Raw genomic sequence first — 16,919 nt, 5'->3', positions numbered from 1 at the left:
GATTTTACCGGAGTACCGGGAGGTTACCGGAACCCCCCGGGAGCTATATGGGCCATTATGGGCCTTAGTGGAAAAGAGAAGAGGCAGCCCCTCATGGGCCGCGCGCCCCTCCCCTCCCTTGGTCCGAATAGGACAAGGAGAGGGGGCCGGCCCCTCTCTCTCTTTAACCCCCTCCGCGAGTCCTATTCCAACTAGGATTGGGGGGGGGGAATCCTACTCCCAGAGGGAGTAGGACTCTCCTGGCGCGCCCTCCTTGGCCGGCCGCCTCCCCCCATTTGCTCCTTTATATACTGAGGCAGAGGCACCCTAGAGACACACAAGTTGATCCACGTGATCTTTTACTTAGCCGTGTGTGGCGCCCCCAGCCACCATAGTCCTCGATAATATTGTAGCGGAGTTTAGGCGAAGCCCTGCTGCTGTAGTACATCAAGATCGTCACCACGCCGTCGTGCTGACGGAACTCTTCCCTGACACTTTGCTGGATCGGAGTCCGGGGATCGTCATCGAGCTGAACGTGTGCTAGAACTCGGAGGTGCCGTAGTTTCGGTGCTTGATCGGTCGGATCGTGAAGACGTACGACTACATCAACCAAACGCTTCCATTGTCGATCTACTAGGTATGTAGATCACACTCCCCCCCTCTCGTTGCTATGCATCACATGATCTTGCGTGTGCGTAGGAAATTTTTTGAAATTACTACGTTCCCCAACAGTGGCATCCGAGCCTAGGTTTTATATGTTGATGTTATATGCACGAGTAGAACACAAGTGAGTTGTGGGCGATATAAGTCATACTGCTTACCAGCATGTCATACTTTGGTTCGGCGGTATTGTTGGATGAAGCGGCCCAGACCGACATTACGCGTACACTTACGCGAGATCGGTTCTCCCGACGTGCTTTGCACAGAGGTGGCTTGTGGGTGACAGTTTCTTCAACTTTAGTTGAACTGAGTGTGGCTACGCCCGGTCCTTGCGAAGGTTAAAACAGCACCAACTTGACAAACTATCGTTGTGGTTTTGATGCGTAGGTAAGATTGGTTCTTGCTTAAGCCCGTAGCAGCCACGTAAAACTTGCAACAACAAAGTAGAGGATGTCTAATTTGTTTTTGCAGGGCATGTTGTGATGTGATATGGTCAAGACATGATGCTGAATTTTATTGTATGAGATGATCATGTTTTGTAACCGAGTTATCGGCAACCGGCAGGAGCCATATGGTTGTCGCTTTATTGTATGCAATGCAATCGCGATGTAATGCTTTACTTTATCACTAAACGGTAGCGATAGTCGTGGAAGCACAAGCTTGGCGAGGCGACAACGATGCTACGATGGAGATCAAGGTGGCATGCCAGTGACGATGGTGATCACGACGGTGCTTCGGAGATGGAGATCACAAGCACAAGATGATGATGGCCATATCATATCACTTATATTGATTGCATGTTATGTTTATCTTTTATGCATCTTATCTTGCTTTTATTGACGGTAGCATTATAAGATGATCTCTCACTAATTATCAAGAAGTGTTCTCCCTGAGTATGCACGGTTGCGAAAGTTCTTCATGCTGAGACACCACGTGATGATAGGGTGTGATGGGTTCTACGTTCAAATACAACGGGTGCAAAACAGTTGCACACGCGGAATACTCAGGTTATACTTGACGAGCCAAGCATATACAGATATGGCCTCGAAACACGGAGACCGAAAGGTCGAGCGTGAATCATATAGTAGATATGATCAACATAATGATGTTCACCAATGAAACTACTCCATCTCACGTGATGATCGGACATGGTTTAGTTGATTTGGATCACGTAATCACTTAGAGATTAGAGGGATGTCTATCTAAGTGGGAGTTCTTTAAGTAAATCAACTGAACTTAAATTTATCATGAAACTTAGTACCTAATAAGTATCTTGCTAGTTTATGCTTGTTTGTAGATAGATGGCTCGTGTTGTTGTTCCGTTGAATTTTAATGCGTTCCTTGAGAAAGCAAAGTTGAAAGATGATGGTAGCAATTACACGGACTGGGTCCGTAACTTGAGGATTATCCTCATTGCTTCACAGAAGAATTACGTCCTGGAAGCACCGCTTGGTGCTAGGCCTGCTGCAGGAGCAACGCCGGATGTTATGAACGTCTGGCAGAGCAAAGCTGATGACTACTCGATAGTTCAGTGTGCCATGCTTTACGGCTTAGAATCGGGACTTCAACGATGTTTTGAACGTCATGGAGCATATGAGATGTTCTAGGAGTTGAAGTTAATATTTCAAGCAAATGCCCGGATTGAGAGATATGAAGTCTCCAATAAGTTCTATAGCTGCAAGATGGAGGAGAACAGTTCTGTTAGTGAGCATATACTCAAAATGTCTGGGTATAATAATCACTCGATTCAATTGGGAGTTAATCTTCCATATGATTGCGTCATTGACAGAATTCTCCAATCACTGCCACCAAGCTACAAGAGCTTCGTGATGAACTATAATATGCAAGGGATGAATAAGACTATTCCCGAGCTCTTCGTGTCAGGACCCCGATTCCAAGTCGCATCGATCTAGCTGGTAACACCTCATATCACTTTGCGGCCTCACGCACGGTATCCCACGGGTGTCGCCTTACCATGGTCGGGATCGTTTGCGCCTTTTGGCTCACGTATATGATAGTGTCGCTAGCATCCATATGACAGAGAACCCGGGCCGACATGGCTAGTCGTGAACCCAAAGCGGCACAGACCTATGGAGACAGGCATACGTGTATCACATCGAGCATGTCGGTCATCAGCGAGTGATTCCGGGCTGTAGCACTGGGCTAACAGGACTCCGGGGAACCGGGCTGTAGCAGGCTAGGCAGGACTCCGGAAATCACCGCGTGACATTTCCCCGAAGGGACAGACATAGGAACGAAGTGAAACACATGCCGGCCAGTCAAGTGTCCTGAACAGTAGTGCTGGGCTAGCAGGACTCCGGTGAACCGGGCTGTAGCGGACTACTATGGCTCGAGGAACACTAGACTACATTTCCCCATAAGAAAGGTTGCCAAGGATAAACAACTAGATTGTCGGATCCCACTCATACCAAGCATTTCAATCATACACACAATATGCCCGATATGAGTACATACAACATGGCATCACAACAAAACTCTACAACTCAAGTACTTTATTTAAAGGCTCCAGAGAGCCATACATAACATGTTCATACAGATAGGGGTCACATGACCCGACACTCAAGTCATACAATCATACAAGCACATGCGGAAGCAACTAGTCTGAGTACAGACTCTAGAAAGAAAGAAGGCTTCTCGAAGCCTGTCTATCTACATAGGGCCCTCCATGGCCAGGATCACCACCTGGGTGGCTAGTCACCCGTCGACGTCAAGGTCTACATAAAACCCATCGGAGGGGGCAGTGTTGTCGTCAGAAAACAATAAATAAGCAAACATGAGTACAAAGGTACTCAGCAAGTCTTACATCAGAACCTACTATACATGCTTATTCTCAAGAAGGTGGTGGGGTTAATGCAGCAAGCCAGCTTTGACTCTTGGCTAAGCTATCCTACGGAACTCCACCAGTAAAATAGTTTTCGCACACGAGTCCACTACTCACCAACACAATACTCCACCGTGGATCCTCCCTCGTCATCCTACGAGAGGGCCATCCTCGATACTCACACTTATCTTGAGTCTTTTAGTAGTGTCCATTAACTTGTCTATGAACTGTATAGGCAACCAAGTAGTCCTTTACCGCGGACGCGGCTATTCGAATAGTTTTATACCCTGCAGGGGTGTACTTCTTCATACACGCTTTCACCACTTACCGCCGCTTACACGACATGTACTCGGCAACCTTCAAGCGGAAGCCCAGCGAGGGTGTCGGCCACGGCCTACCTAAACACTTAAGTCTCTAGTCCAGGTTTATCGCCTATCCAGGTTCCATCCGCAGGGAGTCCGGCCGAGGTTTCCACATACGGCCCCGAACGATGTGAACAGGGTTCCGAGACGCCAAACGGGCGCCCGGCATACCCGGCCACGGTGTATCTACCGCAACATAGCCCACCCCTAGGGTCAGCGCTACGCACGGCCGCCAACACATATCCTACAAACACCAGAAACTATTTGCAACTCCTGGACAGAGTACTAAGGTGATTAAGAAGCCGAGAGGGTCCATTGGTTTCGGGCCCAATGTACGGTGGTAACTGCATCTTAAATCACACATACAGATCTCAGTTCTTAGGGACGACCTCAATGAAACAACCCACCATGTACTCCTACATGGTCTCTCATCGATACCTTTACCAAAACATGTTCAACACATCCCTCACATTACCGACATAAGCATTTCCTCTAGCCCATCACCCAGATGAACCAGACCTGACACAACTCTAAGCATAGCAGGCATAGTAAGGTAGGAATCACATACATGGCTCAATCAACTCCTACACATGCTAGTGGGTTTCATCTAGTTACTGTGGCAATGACAGGTCATGCAGAGGATAAGGGTTCAACTACCGTAGCACACAGCAGTTTGAATTGCGTTGTCTTAATGAAGTAAATAAGAGCAAAAGCGAGAACATGGGTTTGTATCGGAATGATCAATGGTTGCTTGCCTGATGGAGTGGTAGTGGGATACTGCCCTTCAGTTGGATACTCGTGAATATCCTCGGAGGCAGAACCTACCACGAAGAACACATCGGAACACAATCAACACATGACGATACGCAACAATATGATGCATGCTATGACATGGCAATATGAATGTGTCTTGGCCTAATGCAAGTTATAATAGGAAGGAATGAACTCATTTGAATCAAAGATTCAAATATTAGCTCATTAAACATGGCCTTAATAGTGCATTTCCTTATTCTGCCTAAACAGCAAGGTAAACTTGTTTTGTCATGCATGAAACCATTACAGATGGATAGATTGAATTTTTCTGATAATTTTTCATATATAAATTATTTCATTTGGAGTTACGGTTGAATTTCTATGATTTTTAGAAGTTTTAAACATTTTCTGGAATTTCTTGAATAAAAATAAATCCAGAAAATGCATTACTGCGTCAGCATTGCGTCATGCTGACCTCAGCAGGTCAAAGGCGCCAGCCCAGGTCAAACCTGACTGGTGGGCCCCTTCTGTCAGCCTCTCAGTGCACTAACTAAGTTTAGTTAGCCTAATTACTGGGCAGGGCCCACTGGTCAGTGACTATACTAATTAAACTAACTAATTTTAGTTAGAAACTAATCTGGATAATTAGCAGAGGGGGGCCCACTTGTCATTGACTCAAAGGAGTCAACCTGGGCCCACCCAGTCCACGTCAGTGGTCAAACTACCGGTCAACAGGGCTAATCCCGCCGGCGTTGAGTCGCCGGCGAGGCCGAGACGGCGGAGGGCTTCGGAAAACGCCCTCAGGCGACCAAAACAACGGCGGAGAAGTGCTACGCGTAGCTGGGGAGCTGCCGCATCCAGTGGTGCAAGTTGTTGGACACGGGGACGCCGGAAACGACGCCGGCGAGCTCGACAGCGGCGGCCGGAGTTCGGCCAACGGCGGGTTAGGCGATGCAGGGCGCTAGGGGAGGCGCTGATGTGTGCTACGTGCTCCTGGTGAGGTGTGGAGCACGGTGGTGTGCCCGGCTTCAAGCCACTGTGGCTCTGGCCACGACGGCGATGAGGCACGGCACCGGCGAGCTTCGGCCATGGTGGAAGATGGAGCTAGGGGACGGAAACGGAGGGGGCGAGCACGGGGAAAGAAGCAGGAGCTCACAGGGAGTCGTGTGGCGGTCTCAGCGGGCTCGGGGACGGGCTGGAGAAGAGGTGCGGTCGCCAGCGATCTCGGATGCCCGAGGTTGAAGACGAGGGCGAAGGCAGCGTTGCAGGGCTTCCGGCAAAGCGTGGCTCGGTGGGGAGGTCGAGGGAGTCGAGGCGGAGCTGATGGGCTCGTCGGAGGGGCGAGGGGAGGTCTCTAGAGGCGACTACGGCGATCGGCGGCGAGGGACGCGCTCGGCCATCGCGGGAGAGGATGAGGGAGACGAGGGGGAGAGTGAGAGAGGATGAGAGGGAGACGTGGGGGTCGCGTGGCGTCCTCTGGGCGTCTCCCGGTGTCGGCAAAAGCAGGAGGTGGCCGGCGCGTGGCTGGCGCACGGCGAGCACGCGCCCCTGCCTCCTGGCGCGAGGTAGGGGGTGACTGGACGAGCCAGTAGGCTGGGCCGAGCCAGGTAAGGCCCAGGTGGGCTTCTTTCTCCATTTTTTTGATTTAGTTTCTGTTTTCTATTAAACTGCAACTGTTTAGCTTTATTTAAAATACTAGAACATTTCCAAAAATCCTGAAAATAAATGTGGCCCCTGTTTAGATTATTTCCAATAGCAAACATTTATTTCCAGAATTATTTGGGCATTTAAATTATTTTATAGCATTTAAATGCCCAAATTCAAATACTTATGATTTAATTCAATGACCTTCTGTTGACCTAGAAAAATGTGCACCAGTTTTGCCAGAGGTTTTAACCCAAGACAAAGAGGGTGAACTTTTTAGAAGGGCATTTCAGGTTCATTGAAAATAATTTTAGTAAACCCTAGTTGTTTCCAGGGGGTGTTGGGGGTTTCTGCCTTCCCCATTTCAAATTTAAAAGAAATTTAAACATGATGCACACTCTAATGCTTGAACTAGCTAGGGTGTGATAACTCACCCCCACTCAAAAGAATCTCGTCCCGAGATTTAGGATCCTCTGGAAAGAAGGTGGGGTACTCGAGTCGAAGACGATCCTCCCTTTCCCAAGTGGCTTCTTTCTCGGAATGGTGTGACCATTGAACCTTGAGAAACTTGATATCCTGACGTCGAGTGGTACGCTCGGCCTGATCAAGGATATGAACGGGATATTCTCGATAGGAGAGGTTATCTTGTAGATCAAGCGTTTCGTGGTCCACTCCACGGATAGGATCCGCGAAGCAACGCCTGAGTTGTGAAACGTGGAAGACATCGTGAACTCTGGAAAGATGCGGAGGTAGTTCCAATTGGTAGGCAACTTCTCCTTGTTTGGCAAGAATGCGAAAGGGTCCAATGTAACGAGGGGCCAATTTGCCTTTGATACCGAAACGATGGGTTCCCTTTAACGGAGTAACCCGAAGGTAAGCCTTCTCGTCGACTTCATAAGTCATAGGCTTATGTTTACGATCATATTGACTCTTTTGACGAGATTGGGCTGTTTTCAATTTCTCACAAATAACGCGAACCTGCTCTTCTGCTTCCTGAATCATATCCGGGCCAAAGAGTTGTCTTTCCCCGGTTTCTGACCAGTTAAGAGGCGTTCGACATTTTCGTCCATAGAGTACTTCGAAAGGAGCCTTGCCTAAGCTGGCTTGATAACTATTGTTATAAGCAAACTCCGCGAATGGAAGGCATTTCTCCCAACTCATTCCGAACGAGATGACAGAAGCTCGGAGCATATCTTCCAGAATTTGATTGACTCGTTCTACTTGACCACTTGATTGAGGATGGAAGGCGGTACTAAAAGAGAGACGAGTTCCCATAGCATTTTGGAAACTTTCCCAAAATCGAGAGGTGAAGAGACTCCCACGGTCTGAGTTAATTTCCAATGGAACACCATGAAGAGACACTATTCGAGAGATGTATAAATCAGCTAACTGGCTAGCGGTGATACTCTCACGAACAGGTAGGAAATGGGCTACTTTGGAAAGACGGTCGATCACGACGAAGATGGCATTATTCCCTCTCTTGGTCCTGGGAAACCCAGTGATGAAATCCATACTGATTTTGTCCCATTTCCACTCGGGAATAGCCAAAGGTTGAAGGGTGCCAGCAGGCCGTTGATGCTCTGCTTTAACACGATGACAAACGTCGCAATTAGCAATGTATTGAGCGATTTCTCTCTTCATCCTAGTCCACCAAAACCTCTGGCGTAGGTCTTGATACATTTTAGTACTACCGGGATGAATGGTGAGAGGGGATTCATGAGCTTCCTTAAGGATCAGCCGCCTCAGGTTTCGTGCCTTTGGGACCACTAGGTGATTCCCAAAGTATACGAAACCTTGATCATCGATGGAGAAACAATTCGCGACTCCTTTCTTAATGTTTCTCTTAATACGGGAGATTCCCGGATCTACCTTCTATGCCCTGATGATCTGATCCGTAAGGGTAGGTTTCGCCACCAGGGTGGATAGGAATCCTTGAGGAACAATGTGAAGATTTAGCTTACGAAATTCCTCATGGAGAAATGGTTGACTTTGTTGTAACATCAGGTTGTTACAATAGGACTTACGGCTTAGCGCATCAGCCATGACATTGGCTTTGCCCGGGGTGTAAGTTATTCCTAAGTCGTAATCCGAGATCAACTCAACCCAACGTCTTTGCCTGAGATTCAAATCTGGTTGGGTGAAGATATATTTCAAACTTTGGTGGTCGGTGAAGATCTCGCAACGATTACCGAGAAGGTAATGTCGCCAAGTTTTAAGTGCATGGACTATAGCTGCAAGCTCTAGATCATGTGTGGGATAATTTTCCTCATGTGGGTGTAATTGCCGTGAAGCATAGGCAATTACCTGACGATCTTGCATGAGTATGCAACCTAGTCCTTGACGCGAGGCGTCGCAATAGATAATAAAGTCCTTGGAGAAATCTGGTGGTACCATTACGGGAGCAGATGTCAGGCGTCTTTTCAGTTCCTGAAAACTGAAAAAACTCGCACTGTGGAGTCCACTCGAACTTTTTATCTTTCTTGAGGAGTTCAGTTAGAGGTTTAGCAACCTTGGAGAAATTCTCGACGAAGCGGCGGCAATAGCTCGCTAAGCCAAGGAAACTCCGAACTTGCTTGACCGTCTCAGGTGGAGTCCAATTAAGGACGGCTTGAACTCGCTCGGGATTGACAGCAATACCCTTGCCAGAGATTACATGGCCTAGATAGGTCACTTCTGGCAACCAAAATTCACACTTGGAGAATTTGGCATAAAGGCGATGCTCTCAAAGTTTCATCAATACCAGCCTTAGATGTTCGGCATGTTCCTCTTCATTCTTGGAGTAGATGAGTATGTCATCGAGGTATACTACGACAAATTTTTCCAAGTACTCCATGAAAACCGAGTTCATTAGCCGGGAGAAGGTGGCTGAGGCATTGGTTAAACCGAAGGACATCACGGTGTATTCGTATTGGCCATAACAAGTAACAAAGGCCGTTTTGGGAATGTCCCCGTTTCTGATTTTGATTTGATGGTAGCCCAACCTCAATTCCATCTTGGAAAAGACTAAGGATCCAGCGAGCTGATCATATAGATCGTTAATCCTGGGAAGCGGGTATTTGTTCTTGATGGTGACCAGCTTGACAGGGCGGTAGTCCACAACCATTCGATCCGTTCCATCCTTCTTCTTAACGAAGAGGACGGGGCAAGCCCAAGGAGAGGAACTAGGATGGATGAAACCCTTTTTCAAGGACTCATCGAGTTGGTTCTTAAGCTCGGCTAGTTCTAAGGGTGCCATCTTGTAGGGTCTTCTAGAAATTGGCACGGTTCCTGGAATAAGGTCTATCACAAACTCGACATCCCTGTCAGGTGGAACACCTGGCAGTTCTTCTGGAAAGACATCCGGAAAGTCTCGGACTACCAGAACATCCTCAAGATCTGGAAGGGGTTGGCATTTAGGGAGTAAAGCTGGCGCTTGGCCACTCGAGTTAAGACATTGACTGTCTTGCCCGATGGGTGAGTAAGTTGAACGGTTCTAGTGGCACAATCGATCTTAGCATAATGAGCTGACATCCAGTCCATACCCAAGATGATGTTTATGTCCGAGGACTTGAGAGCTATTAAGGATGCAAGGAAGACAAGTCTATCGACAAGAATTTCGTTCCCATGGCTTACTCTAGAAGTTTTCCATCTAGAGCCAGGAGTTTGAATTTCCATGGTAGAGGGCATGTCACAGAATGTCGTGTTGTGCAATCGAGCATAGTTCTCGGATATGAATGAATGAGATGCTCTAGTATCGAAAAGAACAGATGCCGGATGGAAGTTAACAAGGAGCGTACCAAGGACGACGTTGGGATCCTCATGAGCCTCCTCGGCTGAAACATAGTTGACATGGCCACGTGCAGTGGTGGCCGGCTTGGCGTAGAAAGTCTTTCCCGCGGGCTTACCACGACCAACGGACTTTCCAGTTTGATTGAGGTTGTTGTTCTGGGGACACTCTCGGCTATAGTGACCCGACTCTCCACACTTAAAGCATGTCACCACATTGGGGCGTGGAGCAGCATTAGCAGCGGGGCCACCATAGGGCTTGGGCGGTGCAAATTGCTAGTTGGGACGAGGCGCCTCAAAGGATGGCCTCGGGATGAACCTGGGTGGCAGTGCCGTGCTTGGGATCCACACCCGGCACTTCTGAGCTCCAGAGCCGGATGAAGAGCCAAAGTCACGGGAGTGCTTGCGTGAAGCGTCATAATCAGTCTGGCCTGTCTCAGCACTAATGGCTTTATTGACCAACTTCTGAAAAGAGGTGCACTCGTGCAGACGAAGATCGCGGCGAAGCTCAGGGCTAACTCCCTTGCGGAACCTTGCTTGCTTCTTAGCGTCAGTAGATACCTCTTCGGGAGCATAGCCTGCCAGATTTCCAAATTCACGACTATATGCATCCACAGTCAGTCTTCCTTGGGTGAAGTTGCAGAACTCCTCCCTCTTGCGATCCATGAGACCTTCCGGAATATGATGCTCACGGAAAGCCTCACTGAATTCAGCCCAAGTAGTGATTTGGCCGACCGGGCGCATAGCTTCAAAATTTTCCCACCAAAGGCTAGCAGGGCCTTCGAGGTGATAGGCAGCATAGGTAACCTTGTCGGCTTCGGCTACGTTGGCAGAACGTAGCTTGTGAGTGATGCTGCGAAGCCAGTCATCCGCGTCGAGGGGTTCGACGGAATGGTTAAACTTTGGTGGGTACAGCTTGATAAAGTCATTGATTGACACCAGGTCATTTCGTGGGTGGTGTGCAGTGTTCTGCTCAATCCGCTCTAGCAGGCGGTTAGTCTCACGCTTGTTTCTTTCCGCCTCCAGCATTACTTCGGCCAGAGAAGGCGGGTGAGGCAGATTTTCACCCCTAGCTGCACTGGCTTCCCCCTGCTCCGAGGAAGCAGGGTTGCTGCGGGTGTTGACCATCCTAGGAGAAAACAAGACAATGGTTTAGATAAGGTTGGCTCAAACTTAGCAAGGAAGTGCATAAGGTAATGGATATCACGGAATGCAGAGATGTTCATCTGTATGTCATGGTAATATAAAACTGCCATATATATACCAACGGTCATACACATCATACATAGTTTAGTACAAGCCCAGGCTACAGTACAACTATGATGAAAGACATTACATCTCATCGAAGGCATTCCAAGCTCCTATACATTATTTGTCTACACCTCCGGAATTGACTACACACTAAGTCGTATTCCACAAGTCACGCAGAACAGTGGAGATACAACTACTACAATACTAGTGGTACTACTACTAACTCAGACAGCTCCGTAGTAGTTCTCATAGAAGTCACCTCCATAGCCTGGAAGTTCAACGTGACCATCCGGGAACAGACGGTCATGCGGAGCCTGTGGACCATAGGGGCTAGGATGAGGTCTTGGACCAACAAACGGTGGCCTGCGGGGACCACGGGGTGGGGTGATGCCTCCCACATCACGCCAATCCACCATGTCTGGCAGAGCTGATCTCACAGGATACAGATCCCTTGTATCCATACATCCAGCTTGCACCGCAGGTGCAAACCAAGTCAATGTGGCCCAATGATCAGCACGGGTATTGAAAAGCTCCAGCCTCAAGGCCCGATTCTCTCGGTCCTTATCTTCGAGCATCTCAGCAGTGGTACGAGTTAATGAGTCCTCCTAAGTGGAGTCAGCATAGATAGCCTGAAGATACCCCTGCGCTCCCGGAAGTGAAGCTGGCATGTAACGGAAGTCGGTGTTCCGAAGCAGGCCAGTCCGGACTCGCAAGATGGTCATCATGGAATAGGCAGCATCCTGCACAGCCATCTCAACAGTAACCCCGAGTCCATAGGAACAGTGAAGGGGCTCGGTAGATCCAGGATAAGAAGGAAATATCCTGACGGTGCAGAAATACTGGCTTTGATTAAAGTCGCGGAACTGCTCTTCGACAGTGTATTCAGGATACCAACGGTAACCTATCTCGATCATGACCCGGACTAACATAGCAGTATGACCGGGCACGTCGAGGCACCGGGTCAGGCGAACCACTTGGTTTTGAACACGGTTGGCCATCTGAAAGCACAACCACAATGCAAAGACATCAGGATTTCTAGGGAAAATCGGACAGCATAACAGCTGTAAATGCTCAGAAAAAGATTTGAGACATCCACAACAGTTCGCAATACCACTCAACATCATCATATCAAGGTTATGATCCAATTAGCAACATACTAAGAATAGTAGAAACTGAACTGGGACTGGTAACAACAATCCTATAAGCTACTACGGATTAGTAACACGTGAAGCTAATAGAAGAAGAGAGCCTAGTCCTTAACCCACGTTGAATGAGAAGAGAATGACTCAGATCAGAGGCATAGGGTAAAGGAGTAAAAGAGCCTTACGTTCCCTCCCACAATCAATTCCCCTACATATAACTAAAGCATTTCTAGACTCGACATCGACCAGTTTGGCTCAACGAACCTACAGGCAGTCCGGCTCTGATGCCAACGCTATCAGGACCCCGATTCCAAGTCACATCGATCTAGTCGGTAACACCTCATATCACTTTGCGGCCTCACGCACGGTATCCCACGGGTGTCGCCTTACCATGGCCGGGACCGTTTGCGCCTTTTGGCTCACGTATATGATAGTGTCGCTAGCATCCATATGACAGAGAACATGGGCCGACATGGCTAGTCATGAACCCAAAGCGGCATAGACCTATGGAGACAGGCATACGTGTATCACATCGAGCATGTCGGTCATCAGCGAGTGATTCCGGGCTGTAGCACTGGGCTAACAGGACTCCGGGGAACCGGGCTGTAGCAGGCTAGGCAGGACTCCGGAAATCACCGCGTGACATTTCCCCGAAGGGACAGACATAGGAACGAAGTGAAACACATGCCGGCCAGTCAAGTGTCCTGAACAGTAGTGCTGGGCTAGCAGGACTCCGGTGAACCGGGCTGTAGCGGACTACTATGGCTCGAGGAACACTAAACTACATTTCCCCATAAGAGAGGCTTCCAAGGATAAACAACTAGATTGTCGGATCCCACTCATACCAAGCATTTCAATCATACACACAATATGCCCGATATGAGTGCATACAACATGGCATCACAACAAAACTCTACAACTCAAGTACTTTATTTAAAGGCTCCAGAGAGCCATACATAACATGTTCATATAGATAGGGGTCACATGACCCGACACTCAAGTCATACAATCATACAAGCACATGCGGAAGCAACTAGTCTGAGTACAGACTCTAGAAAGAAAGAAGGCTTCTCGAAGCCTGTCTATCTACATAGGGCCCTCCATGGCCAGGATCACCACCTGGGTGGCTAGTCACCCGTCGACGTCAAGGTCTACATAAAACCCATCGGAGGGGGCAGTGTTGTCGTCTGAAAACAATAAATAAGCAAACATGAGTACAAAGGTACTCAGCAAGTCTTACATCAGAACCTACTATACATGCTTATTCTCAAGAAGGTGGTGGGGTTAATGCAGCAAGCCAGCTTTGACTCTTGGCTAAGCTATCCTACGGAACTCCACCAGTAAAATAGTTTTCGCACACGAGTCCACTACTCACCAACACAATACTCCACCATGGATCCTCCCTCGTCATCCTACGAGAGGGCCATCCTCGATACTCACACTTATCTTGAGTCTTTTAGTAGTGTCCATTAACTTGTCTATGAACTGTATAGGCAACCAAGTAGTCCTTTACCGCAGACGCGACTATTCGAATAGTTTTATACCCTGCAGGGGTGTACTTCTTCATACACGCTTTCACCACTTACCGCCGCTTACACGACATGTACTCGGCAACCTTCAAGCGGAAGCCCAGCGAGGGTGTTGATGAAGACATGTACCTAGGGTAGGGACACGGACCTGACCGAAGAGTCCTACTCTAGGACACCCCTGGGAGAAATCACCTTTCAATCGACTTGAAGGCATCCCACTCGACAGGTTCAAGACACTCGACCAAGAAGCTATCACTCGACCATGAAACCAACCACTCGACCGCCAGAAGATCTATAGTCACTCCGTAGGCAAACGGTCAGCTGTTAAGTAGTCTTCATGGTCATTACAGCACTTTATTAGAGGCGTTACCAGTAACGCCCCATCTTAAATGTACTTTAAACCCTGCATTACTGAGGGCAGGAGGGGCCCGGCGAACTCTATATAAGCCACCCCCCTCCTCAGTAGGGAGGGTTCGCACCCCTGTAATCTATACACGCATAATCCAGTCGACCGCCTCCGGGCTCCGAGACGTAGGGCTATTACTTCCTCCGAGAAGGGCCTGAACTCGTAAACCTCGCGTGTAACAACTTCCCAATAGCTAGGATCTCGCCCTCTCCATACTCAACCCCCTACATCACTGTCAGAGTTAGAACCACGACAGTTGGCGCCCACCGTGGGGCAGGAATCTTAGCGCTTAGTTGGAGAAGTTGCGATCTTTTCCAATCCCTTTGATCATGGTTTCTTGCGGAGTTTTGGTGGAGAGCTGCGAGATCCGTCTCGGCACGCTTACCTTCATCGTCGACGACTCCGCCTGGCTTCAGGAGGCACCGCTCGACATCGACGCGCTCCCCGCCCGCGGTGCGACACATTTCCGCGCATGCGTTCGTGGAGTCCTCCTGCGGCAACCGTCGACCCAATATGGGTCGGCCCCCGTATCATCTCCCCACCCGGTCTCCCACCAGCGCAAGCGCTCCGGTCGGTCAAGACTTCAGCGGTGGGTGCGGCACGCCGTGGCCCGCCAATCGGCAGCCCCGCAAGTCGCGGCCATTGAGCCCGTCGAATCCCTCTACGGCCTGTTCGACCTGTCGACTGGCTCCGTGGAGACCGCATCCGAATGCGACAGCAGCGATCCAGCGGCTGAGGTTCTGGCGGTCGATGGAACACACAGTCCCCCTGGTTTCCCTCGCACTGATGGAGGCGCAGGTGAGGGTGATCCGTCGCATCCCCACGACGAGTATCTCCCCGAACCTCTCACGTCGTTGCAGCGAGAGGAGCTTCGCCGTTGGAACATGGACGCACTCCGCACTCCTATCGTCGGAGAGACCCCCGAGGCCCGGGCCTTGGAGGACGCGCGTTTGGCCAACTTGGCCGAGCGCACTCGACTGGAGAATCTCCAGCGAGCACTCGACGAGCAAGCGCGTCAAGCGGGCTCCCGAGTCTAGTCGACGCCAGCTCTTCCCGCCGACGCAGGTATTTCGAACCCCAGTTCAAAATGTGGCCGCCGCAGCCCGTATAGCAGAATCAATTCAGCCATCCCAGTCAGAGGCAGGCAGGGGCTTGTTACAGATCAGAGCATTGCTTCGGGTGGCGGGAGACCAGAATTCCGCTGTCTCTCAGTCACGGAATAGGATCCACAGTCGGTCTGTCGCAACGGATACAGTCGAGTCAGCTCACAGCCCGAGGTCGCCCCCAAGGCGTGAGGGGCGTGGTGGCCAGCATGATCAGTACAGGAGGAATGAGCAGTATGATCACCGATTCGACCGTGATGGTCGACGTCGAGTGCCAACTCCTCCCCCGAGGAGTGGGTCATATGCGCCTCGACGGCAAGATGACAGACGCCCTCATAGTGTTGGGCAGAGGATTCCAGTCGACCCTAGAGACCCAGGCTTTGATGCGAGATCCATCCTCGTTCAAGGTTTGGTTGACAGGAACAGAGCTCATCGAGAAGGCCACAACAGAGATGCGCTTGCCAGCAGCAGAGTACGTGCTTCAGGACCAGAGTGTTTCAGTCGAGCCATCAGAGCCGCAGTGATACCTCCCAATTTCAGGTTGGCGACTGGAATCGGTAAGTTCACCGGTGAATCTAAGCCTGACACCTGGCTCGAAGATTACCGAGTGGCTGTACAGATTGGCGGTGGCAATGACGAGGTGGCCATGAAGCATTTGCCTCTCATGTTAGAGGGCTCGGCTAGAGCATGGCTAAATCAGTTGGCACCTAGCAGCATTTACACTTGGGAGGACCTCTCCCGAGTGTTTATCACAACCTTTGAAGGAACATGCAAGCGACCTGCAGGCCTAACCGAGCTGCGGTCTTGCGTGCAGAAGCCGAATGAAACTCTGAGGGAATACATCCAGAGGTGGATCACGCTGCATCACTCGGTTGAGAACGTGCCAGACCATCAAGCGGTTTGTGCCTTCAAGGAAGGTGTTAAATACAGAGAGTTGAATCTGAAGTTCGGTCGAACTGGAGAGATGTCTCTGAATTGGATGATGGAGATTGCCACCAAGTATGCTAACGGAGAAGATGAAGATCGACTCCGGAGTGGCAAGAAGAAAGCGGTCGCCCAAGAAACCGGAGGCAATTCCAGTCGGAAGCAGAAGCGGAAGGCCGAGCCAGCCGCTCCTGGGGAGGCCCTGGCCGTAGCCCAGGGAAACTTCAAGGGAAAATCCAAGGGCACTTGGAAGCCCAAGAAAGTCAAGGATCAAGACGGAAATGATGTTTTGGATTTTCCATGTCACATCCACACCAAGAAGGATGAAGAGGGTAATTTTATTTACCCAAAGCATACCACTCGACAGTGCCGACTCCTGATCCAGCAGTTCCAAGGAAAGCAGTCCAAGGATAAGGAAAAAGAGTCGGACAGAGTCGAGCACAAGGAAGACAGTGACGATGGATACCCCCAAGTCAATTCCACCCTGATGATTTTTGCCGATGTCGAAAGCAAAAGTCGACTGAAAGTCATTAACCGAGAGGTGAACATGGTTGCCCCG

The sequence above is a fragment of the Triticum urartu genome, chromosome 2A (assembly GCF_056163025.1).
Source record: "Triticum urartu cultivar PI428250 chromosome 2A, HENAU_Tu73, whole genome shotgun sequence".
Taxonomy (NCBI): Eukaryota; Viridiplantae; Streptophyta; class Magnoliopsida; order Poales; family Poaceae; genus Triticum; species Triticum urartu.
The sequence above is the reverse complement of the archived record's forward strand: the minus strand, read 5'-3'. Positions refer to the sequence as shown.